The 16,643-nt window shown below is 37.0% G+C and overlaps 1 protein-coding gene across 10 annotated transcripts in view; it reads right to left on the minus strand.

Moving 5' to 3' along the window:
• The window catches only part of ADGRL3 (adhesion G protein-coupled receptor L3), a 673,676-nt gene that overhangs the window by 422,546 nt on the left and 234,487 nt on the right, over nt 1–16,643 (minus strand). The window lies entirely within an intron of this gene.

The following is a 16,643-nucleotide window of genomic DNA, read 5'->3' on the forward strand; positions in this document are numbered from 1 at the left end:
CACATTCAAGTTTGTATAGGGCAGTTTGGTCCATAATGCATGTTTGTTATTTGCCTCCCTTGTGGGGCTACCAATATTCAGAAAATGTGAAAACTGCAGTGTTTCTCTCCTTTTCCTGACTTTTATACCAATCATTTTTATATAGAACATTGATGTATCATTTTTCAATACTGCTTCAATGAAGACATTAAGCTGTGATTTTTTTTGGTGGCTTTTGATAATTGACAACCACACCAGAAAAAGCCCTAGGAAGAAATTATCACTAGCTGCCTTCAAAAATATGTACTTGATTTCAATAATTTCAAAGGACAGATAAATAAAACATCATCATCATCAAAAGCAACAAAACACAGCATGAATAACCAATCAAGTCAGTCCCGACCCTGGTGACTGCATTCTCGGGAGCTGTTTGCCCTTACCTGCTTCCTAGGGCTGGAGAGAGGGACTGGCCAAAGATCACCCATCTGGCTTTGTACCTAAGGTGTGATGAGAACCAAGTGCCTCAATTTCTAGACTGTTGTCTTAACCACCACACCAAATTGCCTCTCCTCCTAAACCTTTATCTACTTTTTATTCAGCATCTATGCACAGTGAACTGTAATGCAGATCTACATTCAACCCTTGGTAGTTAATGGTTTTTTTAAAAAATACCCTACAGATCACTTTCCAAAATATGCCATAATCAAGCTGGCTTGGCTGAAAAGGTGGCACACAAGTATTTGCCTTCTCTTATGACTTTGGAATCCTTGATGAAGGTTGTAAAAGATTCCAAAAGAAAGAGAACTTCTGTAGTTAGAAGTAGACACTTTAATTCAAAAAAATATTCTGAAACGTTCGAAACCACTATTATGACAATATTCTGGCATAAAGTCCTACACAAATTTGGCTGTGACAGCAAAATAAATCCTACAAAAACTAGGCCTTGATGTTATGTCAAGAAAAGAATTGCTTTCTTCTCTTGTCACTTTTGTTCATAATATCTGTAACAGCTTTGAAAAAAAAATGTCAAAAAAGCAAAGAAAATTATTCCCCATGTGGGAATCTCATATTCAGATAAAAGATCAACAGTAGAGACACAAATCAATTTTCCCACATAGAAAATATCACTGCAGGCTAAGTAGAAGAGACATGTTCAGGATGGAAATGTATAACATTAAATTAGAAAAACTTTAAGTTGTGAAACTATCTATTTTCCCGGCAAGGCTGGCCCAGGTTTCCTAAACTCAGGATTTTATAAGAAAGAAATGTTGATCCAACATCTCTAATCCAACAGAGCTTCAAATTTCTCTTCCATGAGAATGGAAACTTTTCATTTTCTTCCTAAATATGATGCAGATCAATGGGATAGTTTTAAGACCACACATAATAGGAAGACAATTTACAATAAGGAACTGATTAAAGTTTTTCCAAATGTTGGAATAGCTTTTCACCTTTTTCTAATTTGGTCCATTTTAAACTTTTGAAAGAGAAAGAGCTGTCTGCACACTATCCTTGATTAAAAATAAATTATAGTCTCCAACACTGCAGCCAAGACTCTCATCTATTATCTGATCTCTTTACATAATGGGATCTTCTGAGAGAAATGTTATTTGATGACTTTACATCCAAATTTCCTGAGAAGAAAAACCAGAAAAGGAAGCTATAATTTTTAAAATAACCTGAATAAAGAAATAAATGGGTGGTGCACAAAAATGTATTATATTAATCATGGCAATATAATAATGTTCATGGCTAACAATCTTCCTATGTAATTATCAGCTTTTTAATCACAATATCTGGGAAAAGTCATAGGTTTCCAATAAGCAAATTAAAATCTTTGGAGCCACTGGGAAACTTGGGGGACTTTTTAAATGTTAAAATAGTTGCTGAATCTGCTTTAGGCTTTTGGGAATCAACCAAAAATGTCAGTATTTTGGGTGTATTTCTTAAGAAATGTAATTTCTTAGGAAATATAATTGACTTCTATCGTAAGACCAATTCACCAATTGTTTTGTAATTCGGTATGCTTCAGTGATGGGTTGCTCCCAGTCCAGTTCTTGCGAACCGGTAGTAAAAGAACTGGACATCATCATGGATGATCTGTGCATGCACAGAAGCTTCTGCGCATGCACACACGCGCTCCCATTATGAGCTGGTAGTAAAGGTAAGTAGGACTCACCCCTGGTATGCTTCTTACAAGGGACACTTCAACAACATTTGCCAAGAATAACCAGCAAACAATAGAGAAAGATTAATTCATCTTCCTTACCCATCACATTTGGAAAATCTTTAAAAACATTACATTTATTTTTTTTTTAAAAAATTGGGCAGTCTGCATTGCCCTATGTGACTTTATTGCACTTGACCATTCCTTCATCTGTACTTTAAGATAAAATTTTTAAAAAAGTTCTACCTTTTTGCAGTTCTCCAGTATGATATAGTTAAGATGTATAAACTTCACTTTGGAATGAGCCCTGTGTCAAAGTGAGCTTCCGACTTGTTCCAATTTGCAGCAAACTATTTTCCAAGCTAAAGCTTTTTGTAAATACCTGCTCTCTACAAGTAATGACAGTTACTTTCAAATGCCTGGTAGTTCTATGCTTTCCCTCCCAACCAGCCATTCCCAGTATAGGTTTTATTTTAGTCCTGTACATTTTATTTTGTGTAAACCTCTGAAAAAGTCATTTTAGTTTTCTCCAAGTTTTTTAGCCAATGTAGTTTTAATAATCCTTGAAGTTAAGCCTATCTACTCTTTTTATCCTTTTTATTTTTCTTTTAACACTCTACTGTTATAATCCGTAGCAAAGTGATAGTAAACCATCCTTTGAAGTAATAATGCTTTCATTCTAGGGATAATATACTGTATCTTGTGCATAGGCAGATCACACTGGTATTGAAAAACTGTAGAAGTGCAAAAACTGAAAAGGAGATATTAAAAATAATGAAGCCCACCGGTTTATCCATTTATTCATAAGTTCATCAAACCCTTGAAAAGTTTGAAAGCATTTATACACTTATCTGGCAATAAGATTAATTGAAAGTAATATTTGCTTCTGTGCCTATACATGAAAGATTGGGCAAAAAGTGGCATATGATTAGGACTGGGCACCTTTTACTCTGTCTCAGTGTGAGAAACCTGCTCCCTCTATTATGCCCTAACACTGGCAACTTCAGGCTGGTGCAGACATACCCTCTTCTATGTTGTGCCTAGGCACTCCCTTCAAGGGCCGTTCTGTTATTTATTTTTATTTTATTTATTTATTTTTGTCACACAGTATATATAAGCATAAGCATGTAATAACTATATAATATATAAGCATATATATGAGTATGTAATAACTATATTAATTGGATATAACGAAAGGAAACAATAGGACTGTTGTGGGGTATCAGAAAGTATAATTCTCTGAACAAGCCCCACATGAAATACCCTGAATGCCATAAGCCCACGAAACAGCTGTTCCATAGGATTCTTTCAAAGCAGCAATGCTTTAGAGCTGTGTGGGTAAGCCCACCCCTCCTTTGCCCCCTGTGTGGATTGAAGGTCAAACCAGAGATCAAAAGTACCAGAGGTCAAAACCAGAAGTCAAAAGTAACTTAGCTGTTTGATGAACATGTTCTGGATGATAGTTAGTGTTCTTTTATACAAAGTCCATCAGAATGAAAGTCTATATGGGAACAAATTCTCATTTGTTCCTTCCATATGGAAGGATTTGGCCAGAATTTTCCAGGAGGTTCAAGATAGACTTTTAAACTTCTGAAAAAATCTGTCCTTTATTTTTAATAAAATAAGAGTTAAGTGTTAAAGTAATAAATATAGGGAAACCCGCTTTCTATGTCTATGAAATCTAGGCAAGCAAGGCCTCTTGGATGTCAGAATTTGCTACAGAAGAAAGGATGAATGGTTCAGTCCTGTAGCCATGTGTTTCTGCTTTAAAAAAAGACTTTTGTTAAAAAAAAAGTCAGACTTTTATGATTCTTTGGGATGCAATTATTGTTGAAAGGAAAGAAGTGGATTCAGACAGGAAGAATCTGGTGAAGAAATTGGTTTAGAGTTTTCTTATTTCTCACTCTTATCTAGTGGTCACACCAAGTTTGCAGTTAGCTCTGGCAATTGTACTCAAAAATATATTTTATTCATATTTTTTTCTTCCCCCTTCCAAGTGAAAATAAGTCATAACATTCACTCATGGCCTGACCCATTTTTTTTAAAAAAACAGAAATAAAGTTTTGGTATAGCTAAACCTGTACTTAAACGTCTTGCTAGCCCCTTATTGATCCTTGTAATTTCTCATCCTGCTTTCTCTCCCTTTTTTAAAATCTATTTTAAAATTTTAGATGGAGACCTATATGATATAAACAAACATAGGCAACCAACAAATACAAAAATAAAACATACGATTAAACCTCTTGTGTTGCCATAACCCCATCCTCTCAAAAACACTCACTTCCCATTCTGGCCCAACATCCCCAAACTGCACAATGTTGCATTTTGGACCAGTTGAAATTTCTAAATGGTCTTCAAGACCGACCCCACGTAGAATGCACTGTAGTAATCCAAATAAGGAATAGACGTGAGTAGGGCTTATCAGTCCAAGAACAGGTGCAATTTGTACAAAAGATGAATTTGTCCAAAGCCCCACCCACTCCAACCACAGATGCTCTCTGTTCCTCTAGCAGGAGTCATGACTACAAAAAAGTATGTTGCAAGTTATGTGGCTATTAAAAGTAGTAAATACTTTGCCACTTTGAGATGTATATGAAAATTACAAGAATTGGAGGCATTGACTGATACTGCATGTGTACAATGTTTAGAACAAATAGCTAGTACTTCCTATATTTCTATTATTTCTTTAACAAACTCTCCTGTAGTTGTAGTGATTTGCAATTTGGGCAGAGAGATATCAACTCTTTATATATGAAATTGAAGAAAATGTGTACATATTCTGTTTTATTTTCTGCTAATAATTGTATGTTTATTTCATTCTTAATGATATGCACATTAAAATTTGTTCAGATAAATCACACTAATTATATTATATAGACCATAAGTTAGAAACATTCAGAGGAAAGGGAGGCTACTAGTGTTCATTGATACTCACTTTGCCTTTTCTATTGTTCAGAATAACATGATTTTCTCCATTTCATCCTCTTCAATTTTCATTTTCATTTTAATTATGATAGGCTGAGAGATTGTAATCAGCAGGTCAGCTAGTAATTCTCATGGCTGAGTGGGGACTTGATCCTAGGTGTAATCAATTTTAGTCCAGCACTCTTAATCACTGAATTTCCTTGGATTTTAAATCTAAATGCAGTGTTATACCTATTGCCTCCAAATCTAACTGCATCCAAAATACTACTGGAACAGTGATATTGTCTAGTATTCTTTGCAAATAACACAACAGATGCACACAGGCTTTTGTCTCCCAAAATTGATGTTATTTACTGCTTAAGCCTAAAATAAAAAATTCTTTAAAAAGACCAGAAAGTTTGAGCTTAACCTTCTGTATTTTGTACAACCTACAGCTGATTTCTTATTCTTATCCTACACATTCATTTTAATTACTATGGTTTATTCTTATTTTCTTAAGCATTCTTCCCATTGTTTTCATTCCTTTCCATTAAGTCATGTCTGATTCTTGGAGATTGCTTGGACAAGTCCCAGTTTTCTTGGTAAGGTTTTTCAGAAGTCATTTGCTCTATTGCCTTCTTCCTAGGGTTGGGAAAAAGTAACATTTTTGCAATATGAAAAAAGTATGACTTTTTTTAATGTAGTGCCAAAATCCCCACTATACTATTATAAATACTAAAAAAAGAAAAAGAAAGAAAAAACTAAAATAGTATGTGAGCATTTAATTTCAGACTCCTCCTCCTCCTCCTCCTCCTCCTCCTCCTCCTCTTCTTCCCCTTCTCCTCCTCCCCCTTCTCCTTCCTACAAATTCTTATCATTCTATCTTTATTTAAAATTATACTTTTATTTTGGTCACTTCTTTCTCTCCAAGGGTCTACATTAAACATCTTTGATCTCCTCCCCCGTTTCCTTCCACAGTCTCTTACTTTAAAATAATAATTACAGTCCTTTCAAGTGCCTGAAAATTCCATTCCATGATACCAAGATCTCTTGTGCTCACCACCACTCATTGACTGTAATGGGTGACTGGATCTCATGCAAACAGGAGGGTTGGCCTTGAAATGGGGAAGGAGCTGTGGTCATTTTTTTTCTCAGCACTGTATTTCCCCTTCCACAGGGAAGCATCCTGATGTCCATCAGTAATTTTTGATTGGCTCCCATCATTCCTCCATCGAGCAGGATGACCAATTGCACTTCCAGTATCTAGAGATTGACAGGTACATGTATCTAGGAATATTATCTCTGTGTGGATGGACACCTAAACCACCTTCTGCATATAAAACTGGTGCCAGAAAAGAAAATCAAAAATTGATATAGGGCAATGGAATGTCTAAATTCACGTGTTGCATTAAGCCATAGTTTATTTAATAAACCACGGTATATAGTATTTGAGGACTTCCCACATTATATAATAAAGAACAGAATAAAAATCCATGAATAGATGTATTCATAAGTAAAGTCAGACAAAATAACAACACTAGAACATGGCATATTATCTGAACTACAGTTTTTAATTATACGTGATATAATTTGAATTTATGTGACATTTGAAGGAAAAGAATCCACAGCAATATCAAAATAAGTATGATGACTTTTTTAGTATAATTTCATGATGTTTATTGTAACGGTGAATAACCATTATCACACTGGAAGTAATGACTCAAAAATAATTATTTCTGTATCAATTGTTCACTCCTATGCAGTTTATGCAGAAGTAATTTCAACTGAATTCAATTACTTTACTCCTAATAATTATACATAGAGTTGTAGACATATTTGGTTGGAGGTCATTATTAGCATAGCATTTGTTTACTGCATAAATATTTTTAAACAGTAAAATGAAACCCTTTCAGGAAATAAGTGGAAATCTGATGTGTATATTTCAGATTTCAAAACAACTAAGGAGTCAGCATTACATCCTAAATAGAAAAGAAGAATGATATTTTATGATCCTAAGAATGATATTTATGATCCTTAATCATTTTATGATCCTAAGAAAAGGCATCATAAAATGGCAACCTAAATGCAAATTACAAGGTTGGTTAAGCAAATACAGAAATACTCTTTGCTATTGCTCAGAAGTATTGTTTCTATTTTCTTTGTTTCACTCCATCTCCCGCCCTCACCATCCCACTCTAAGTTGCTGAAAGAGTCTGCTGCATTTGCCTGAGAGCACCTGATAAAAAACAAGGCAGAAATCAATAACACATTTATAAATGAAACTCATTCCCACCTATTTGCCTAATTAACCCCAGCATACTTGCTAATGAAGTACTTTACAATAGCACTTATGAAAACTGAGTGACAGATTGGCGAGTTGTTTGCTTCAGGCAATAGGTACTTTTCCAAGACTGGCATTCACAGACTTAAATTTGTCCCATGTAGTGTGCATATTAAATATTTGGATCTATACAATCCACAAGTTTTCAAAAGTATTTAATTCAGTTCCTTTCATTCCCATTTAGAAATTCTTTTGTATCACTAAGGCAGTTTGAATATCCAACGTACTGCTCCATTAATGTTAACAAAGACGTCAGCATTTTTTTCTTCATTGAATGATTGTATGATATTTGTGTGAGTGTGTCCATGATAAATCTTTACCTTTAATCCAATATATTTTTCAAGACCTGTAAGTAAGTGGAGGTTGTAATGCAAACTTGTTTTCTCAGACGTAAATGCCATGATTTTTAATGTTTACTCCATAAGGATTGAGACAGACATTCCAAAAATATATCCCACTGACAGTCACCCCACAAACAAATCAATTATAATGAAAACAGCATTTGCGTTTCTTAACATAGGGGATGATGGTGAACTGCAGAATTAGAAGTTTAAGAAAGAATAATGGAATGGGAAAAAGAAATAACATTCTATAAGCTAATATTCCTCTCTTCTTCCCAGAAGAACAATTCAAACTTATACATCAAATATACATTGGTATATTTCGTTAGATGAGTAATGAGCAGGTGTGTGTTAAGGCGTAGGGAGATGTACTTTTCATTTGCTGCTTTCATCCTGCAAATCCAATATAAGTATCATTTGGAGAAGACCTTATATGTTATTCTTTTATATGCTCTATCCAAAGGCAGCATTTTCAAAGCTTTAGAAAAAGCATTAAGATAAAACGGAGTGACAAGACAGAGAATTAGCATATTTAAATAACTGCTACTACCTTCTAAATTTCCTTTTCAAGAATAATTGCCAAGGCCTCACTCTTTCAGTATAATCCTGGATTTGAATAAGGCTCTTCATGATTGCAAAGACTGAGTAAACTATTTGGTTTACTCAAAAATAAGTCTTAATGTATTCAGTGGAGTTAACTCCCAGAAGTATGTGTACTTATTTCAGTTACCCTTGATTTTAAACAAAAAGCAGAGAAGTGACATTCAGTTAATACAAATAATACTCCCTTCTCCTCCATTTCCAGACAAGGTTGAGAGGTGAAGAAACAATAAAATGTATTACACAAAAGTTCACAAACATAGTGAAAAGGATTTTTTTTTTAAAAAAATATCTTGATCATGGGTATTTCACTAAAAAAGGTAGAGTGGTTCTCCTTTTTTTGGTAGAGATTGTTGGCGTTGTGTGTTTGCCTTCAAATCATTGTTGACTTCTGCCAACTGCTGGGCAAGTCCTGGCAGTTTTGGGGCAAGGAAAGAGGTGTATATATATTCTTGTATCGGACTTTGGGATAACAGAATAATAGCGTTGGAATGGATCATTCCAGCCATCAAATCCAACTCTCTGTTCAGTGCAAGAATGTAAATATAAGTATTGAGGGCAAACAGTTGTCCAGACTCTACTTGAATAGTGAAGAGGAAGCCATCTGTCATATCGCTCTTACAGTTATTGTCGTCCCGTCCTCCCAAATTCAATTGGAATCTGTTTGTCTATAACTAGAGTCCATTATTCCACACCCTTAAGTCTACATAGAGCCAGAAGAGGCTTTGATTTTCTTCTATGTGATTTTTTTTCAGGCATTTGAAGAGTGATATCATATTCTCCTGAAGAATATGAAAATATGAAAATTGAAGAATATCTCAAGGCCAAACATTTCCCCTTTATTCTCTCTGCTCAGAATGAAATTTCTAGTCCTGGATTATCCTTGCTGTCGTTCTCTAAACTTGTTCAAGTTTCTCTGAATTCTCTGAATTCAAAAACCAGATACAGAGCTCAGCAAAGCAAAATAAATTGATCTAATCAAAGCAAATAAAGGATAACTACCGCATTTTTTTGGACTATAAGATGCACCAAAATTTCAAAGAGAAAAAAAAGTTTTGTCCTCCCTGGCCCCCAGGAACACTCTGCAGGCCTCCCAAACCCTCTGTGTGCCCTGTTTTTTGCAAAAATGGGCAAAAAATGGGGCGTATTTTGTCCATTTTTGCAAAAACGAGGCATGCAGAGGATTTGGAAGGCCTGCAGAGTGGCTGGGGGGAGGGCAAAAACACCCCCATTCTTGTGAAAAATGCGCCTGTTTTTTGCAAAAATGGAACAAGCAGGGCAGGGCTTCGGGAAGCCAAAAATGGCTGTATTTGGTCTATAAGACGCACCAACATTTCCACCCTCCTTTAGGGGGGACGAAGGTGTGTCTTATACGCTGAAAAATATGGTACTTCTCATTTATAAATTCTGCCACAGGTGTAACTTATGGATCTACTGAGGTATAGAAGTTAAATGCTAGGAGAGAGGAGACTGCATTTCTAGTCCTTCTTTAGGCATAGAGCCAGTTGGGTGATCTTTCCCCTTAGCCCAAATTGGTTTTAGATTCTGGCACTGGGGGGCGGTGTTACTGAGTAACTCTCATATTAAGCCTATGAGTCGAATATATGTAAAAATGGGATTTATTTGGAGAAAGAGAAATATAAGGGAAAAAATAAGAAACATAAATTTACAAAGGAAATCAATACAATCAGCCTTGCTAAATAAGTTACTTATTATGTTTTTGAAAAAAATATATCTTGGGATTCACCACATGTTCAACATTCACTGCAAAGATGATAGTTACAAAGCGATCATCTGGGCTTCCCAATTTGATCTCTTTGTCTCTCTTTGTCTTTTTTTTTCCCTAGGAGAACTTTACACCACAAACTTGATCTTTAAGAAGTGCAATCCACCAGACATACCACTTGAACAGGTATATCTTCCACATCGTAAACTTCAGTACCCCAAATCTGAAACAACATTTGTCCACCTTTAGCATTAGTTCATTCTCCCACATGCAGGTTATATTCAGAGGCATTCAACCTCAGTAGCTCACGGGAAAGATATGCATCTTTGAGTATCATCAGCACATTCATGACAATCTTCCCAATTATTTCACATAGCTACTAACAACATGGGAGACACTTTCCAGGATATTTCCCAGAAGTTGTGGATACACCAAAAACTCCCAGCACAATTTTCTGCTAGTAGAGATGAAAAAGGAATTACTGCAATATGGCAATTTGAACCTGCAAAAAGATATCACACTAAATGGTAACCAAAGCGATTCAGCAGTATTAACGGGATCACATTCCCACTTCCTCTCTCATCTCTCAACAAAGATCATCCATTAGACAACTAGACTTCCTCCATCGCAAATTCAGATATAAAACCAGGTTGAAAAGAAATTAGATAATCCATTCATTCAATTCAAGAGTGCAAACAGCATAGCATGTAGGGGTTTGGTGTAAGGATCTTGAGCCCTTTGGAATGCATAAAATACAATGGTTCAATGTTTTGCATTTTGATGTTTGAATGAGATTAAATGGCAACATGGATGCTTTAAGCTTGGTAGAAAAATGTAGCCTTATTCTGCTAACCTCTCTCTTCAAGTTCCACTTCCATTTTAACTTCCATGTTAAAAAAAACAAAAACAAAAAAACCCCACCACAACCCGAACGTTGCACTATTTTCTCTTTATCAGTAGAGGGCGATATAAGCCAAAAGAGATAGAGTGAGGGTGATAAAGGGAGAAAGATTCAATATAGCTACTGATGAAAATAACAGTCCAAGCTTCTGATAATTTTAACTTTACTATTATAGAAATATGGAAATAATAACATAATTTAAATTAAAACAATAAAATGAAGTATGATCCTGGCCAACATTGTTTTATGAGCTCCAGCATATCGCACAGAATCTGTACATGTCAAACAGAAGTGTAACTCCTTGACCTAAAAATTGGGAGTGGCAGGCCACTATATTGCATGTATACATTGCATATATATACATTGCATATATAAAAAGATTTCAAATTGGCAGTGGACTGACTTTTCAGCAATGGCTTCACCACTGCCTCTTTGTAAAGCAGTATGAATAAACTCTTGTCTGCAAGAAATAACTGTTAATCAGCAGATGATCACTGATAGCACAGAGTCTTGCGGCTCTTTATATTTAGTTTTGGGGAAGGCTTCCATTTATAATAATTCAGATACATCCAAGAGCTTCTCTAACTCCTTAGAGATAAACTATTTAACGGGCTCAGACAGATTTTATTAACAACTAAAGTTATAATATTATTCAAATAATATAAATACAGTACAAACCAAACATATTTTATTTATGAAACTTTTCATAGCTAATGTATTTGAGTGCTACCAGAACTAATAAAGTTCAGGTCATTGTTCTGATCATCTAGCAGGATTCTTTTGGTGATTCTTCATCGATGGAATCAAGGAATAGTCCCAGCTTCTCTTCCATTCTAATCAAGGAAGAGATCTGGATCATACTTAATCAGATTCAGTCTTGGACCTGCACCATGATTGCTTTGTTGCCCTGCTCCCCCTCCCTTTCTCACTTGCTCGCTCGCCCACTCACATGTGCGCGTGTGTGCACGCGCGCGCGCGCGCGCACACACACACACACACACACACACACACACACAGTTCTAAAGGTGCTTATTCAACCCCCCAAAACAGGTCCTCAGAAAGTACCCACATTGTGCAGGTCCAGATTTGGAGCTCAGCAAGGGAAGAGTCACTGCATAAAACGAGTCTATCAGGCACAAGGGAAGTCCAGGAAAACAATCCACAAGTCAAATGGGTCAGGATACATGGCACGGACACATAAGGCATGGAACTGGGCACATTGCTCCACCGCTGCTCAAGTCCTTGGGGTGGGATTAAGTAGGAAATGCTGGTGCTGCCCTTCATGAGGAGTGAGGTTGTCTCTTCATGTGCAGTCTAGCTCACTGGCATTGCGCCTGTCTCCTCTTTGCCCTACATCTCATCCTTGCCATAATGGGGACAACTGCTTCCAGTCCTTTCCTGAAGCCTTCTGGCCAACTCACTGCAGCTGCAGCTTGCCTTGCTCAGCCTCAGCCTGTCATTCGCCTGATCAGTCTGAGGCTGCCTCCGTCAGGTTAGCACTCTCTGAGCCTCACACCCAAAGAGGGGTCCGGGGTCAAATTCATGACACTTGCTTAAGCTTACACACAATTATTTTATATATAACACTGCAAGGGATAATGGAAGAATTACCATGTCAAGTACCAAAAACACCTGCTGTTACTTATAAGTTGGGTACCTAACATGGTACTTAACATGGTAACTCCTAAGCATCAAGTCCTAAGCATCAAGGATGGCCAGCCAGATTAAAAAAACAACAACCCTTCACCCAACACTATTTAAAACCTATCATGTTCTGGGGATTACTTTGTCTAATCTTGCCTTTACCTGAATAAAAAGGAATATGTTGTAATAGTAAAATCCTTATCAAGTATTGATCCACTCATGGCTTGTTTTTCACTTCTATGTCTTTCATATATGAACTTTCCTTTTCAGAACAAATAACAAATTGAGACTATGACTTGCCCATGGCTTCTGAAATTATTAGTATGAAGCCCATGAAAGTCACAACATTTTGATTCACCTGTTTGAATGCAAAAGCCTTAGAGCTTCTTCCACACCTCTGGGATTGCCATGTAGGCTATTTGTGTTAGAGCAGGGCTGTCAAACTTGAGGCCTGCTGGCCACGCCCATGGCCGGTTTAGCAAAGGGGGGGAAAGTTCCGATACATCACATGACACAACCGTGACAACACGAGTTTGACACCCCTGTGTTAGAGGAAGTAAAAGTAGGAATAATGGTAACTGAATGGTCCATTTCTCTTAACATTATTTCTTCTTCTTCTTCTCATGAAGTGAAAGTTTCTTTCAATTTGGAAAAGTTTCTATTGAATCACCTCACTGGAATAGGTCTTGGAATTAAAACAAGGATCTGCTTTGAAGCACTGTTAAATTAGGAACCTACAAAAGAGCCTTACAAAGTAGTTTGCAAGTAAATGGCTCTTCTGCTGTCTCTGGGGTAATCCTGGAATTGTGTATTATTGCAGACAACTGTTGTTCCATATATGGAGATGGAGAAGATGAATTAAGCAGAGTGATGGATTCTCAGAATGACCTTTATCACCTCACTAAACCTTCTGCCTATCAAAACTCTTTTGAGGTGGGAAGACTAACATTACATTTGACTTCATTCATTTTCTCACCTCTTAGTTTCTTGAACATGGCCAGCTGGGAGCCTTAACTTTATTTCCTCATGGGTTAGCAGAATGTGACATTTTTATTCTAGTTCTGTCAACAGTTGGAGTTCAGTTTGGCATTCTGTATAAGGATTCAAGGCTCACCAATATAGTCTGTGTGCCTGGGTCAAACCATTGTGTGTTAATATTGTCATTCTCCCTCTTTATTATACGGAAATATTTCTTGCAAAAAATGTATTATTCTTAAGCTTGTAAAAGTTAGAAAAACAAAAACAAAAAAGCCCTAGATTGTTATATTTTCTGTAGATCCCTAATGTACCAAGTCACACTTTCAAAAACACACTAATTCCAAGAGATAAATACACACACACACACACACACACACACACAAATGCATATAATATATACATACAGACACAAGCAAAATATCAAAAGACAATGTTCAAAGCATACAATTATTTTTTTAAAAAAAAATCATGATTGCAAAAACAACCTTTTAAAACACCAACATTTACAATTTACATTTACAAAAAAACACCAACATTTACAATTTTGAATTGCCTATAAAGTTTCAAAGGAAAGTAATTACATATTGTTATAGGCGTCAAAAAATGGGTGAACCACTCCTAAAAAAAACTTAACAACTTTTTCTGATCCAGATAACTGTTAATATGTTCCTTCTCCCTAGCGATTCCTCCAGCTATTTAATTTAAAAAAAAAACATTGAACACTATGCTTCTGCTGAGCACTTTTTCAACACACTTCTAAGTTTCATGAAGAAATGGAGCTGGATCAAACCCAGAAAAAATTGTTTTATGGCTTCAGGCTTTTGAATACCTTCCCAATATTCTGGCAGCAAACATTTAATATGATACTGAGCATTTCTTTCTTTGGCTACCTTTTTGGGATGGAAGGAACAATGCCATACCATCTTCCTGTGGTCAGAAAAAGTATTTGACTCTTACTAAAGCCAGCTCCTGATGCTTCTGAGCTTTTTGAAGGAGTATTTATTTATCAATCATTACAGTTCTTTGAAAGATCACCTATGACTCCATTCACATAGGCAACACATTTCTGCAGACCCCATTCAGAGCTGTCTGAAAATTGCTTGTCTTATACACATACCAAGTGACCTAGGTGCAGCACCCACTGAATGTTTTCAATTTCAAAGTTCAACACAATACATCTGAGGAATAGAGAGATCATCTGAGATCAAGCAAGGCAGTAGGGTCAGTTGTGTGGATTCATGGATGATTGTTCAGTGAACTGCAGTTATAGGTTGGTCACCAATTGTTCATCACTATCTCTGTGATTCACACAACTAGTAGAGTAACAACCTTCTTACCTAGAAGAAGATCTGATAATAAAGTGACACCTCATCAGGAACCAAGATTCTGAACTTCCGATTGTACTTCTGGCGCCTTTGGAAGACTGATCTGCGAGCTCTGCAGTCAGCTCTGACCTCTCCTTATCGGAGGGTCCAAACCGGGACCATAGCCACCCCAGAGGGGTGGCAAAGCAAAGGAGGACCACATCTCCCTTCCCTGACTAGGAAAACCCCCTCCGCCGATGACAGGGAGCAGTGGCAGCAAACATGGCTGCCATGAAGCCGAAGACGACCTGAATACCCAAGACTGAACAGGAGCAGAGAAAATGAATGGATTGTGAATTGGGCAAAAGAATAATTTCCTTCGAAAATATCCCCAAGAAATATGAGGGGGAAGCATACTGGAACTATTTGCTAGCAGCAGAATAAGAACATTTGTTAAAAAAAAAAAAGCCATAATATTTAAGAAGAGAAACTTTTTAAAGAAAACAAAGTTAAAAATTGAACTCTCAAAGTGAAGACATGACATTGAAAAGGTTTTTTTTAAAAAAATAATAATAATCCAGATAATACTGATCTGGAATTTGTTTATATTTTATTACTATCAACTTTTATTACTATTTATTCGCCTGCCTATTGGATTTACAATTTAAAATAATTAAAATTGGATTATGAGCATTATGCAGAGAGGCAATACCAAGCTGAATCATGAGCATCATCTGCTACTAAGAGGAGAACTGTGCACCTATGAGAATTTTTATCTTTGTTGGATTAGAAGGATTTCTTTCAAACTTACTTTAAACTTCAAAATTACAAAACTGTTTAGCAAATATAAGTGATTGGAAGGGACATGGATAACCCAATGGATTTTTTTTTTAAATTGGACTGACTGTAAAATGGAAATAAGTGGAGATAATTGTCAGAATGATATGGAGCTCACATACCAAGTCATTAAAGACTTTAATGTCTTAATACAACATAAGGAAATGATGGAAATATCTGGCTGTATGGATTGTATAGGGCCATGATGGTGAACCTATGGCATGTGTGCCCAAGGTGGCATGTGTCGCTATAACAGCTGGCATGCGAGCTCAGCTCCGGTGTGCATGCATGCGCCAGCCAACTGATTTTGGGGCCTTCTGGGCCCACCACAAGTAGGGAAACAGGCTGTATTTTGCCTCCGGAGGGCCTCGGGTGGAGAAGGCCCATTTTTCTCTCTCACCTGGCTCCAGAGCCTTTCTAGGAGTCTGGGGAGGGTGAAAACAGTCTCCTCTGGAAACAGGTCCTCCAGAGGCTGAAAATGGAACTTGGCAAATGGGCCATTTCTGGCCTCTGGAGGGCCTCCGGGGGGACGGGGGACGGAGGACATTTTCGCCCTCCCCAGACTCCTAGAGAGGCTCTGGAGGCTGCGCAAAGCAAAAAAAAGGGTCTTCCGGTCCCACTGGAAGTTGGCAAACGTGCCATTTCTGGCATCTGGAGGGCTTCCTGGTGGGTGAGGAAGGCTGTTTTTGACCTCCCCAAACTCCTAGAAAGGCTCTGGAGCTAGGTGAGAGAGAAAAACGGGCCTACCAGACCATCACGTGCCAGGAGCTAGAGGAACGGGGGGTGGGTGCATAGAATTATGGGTGTGGGGCACGGGTGCATGCGATCCCCCCACCCCCTTCTTCTGGCACATGATGGCGAAAAGATTAGCCATCACTGGTATAGAGCAAAAACTGGAAAAAATTAAATACAAGGAGTATC

This window comes from Ahaetulla prasina, chromosome 2 (assembly GCF_028640845.1).
Source record: "Ahaetulla prasina isolate Xishuangbanna chromosome 2, ASM2864084v1, whole genome shotgun sequence".
NCBI classification, from domain to species: domain Eukaryota; kingdom Metazoa; phylum Chordata; class Lepidosauria; order Squamata; family Colubridae; genus Ahaetulla; species Ahaetulla prasina.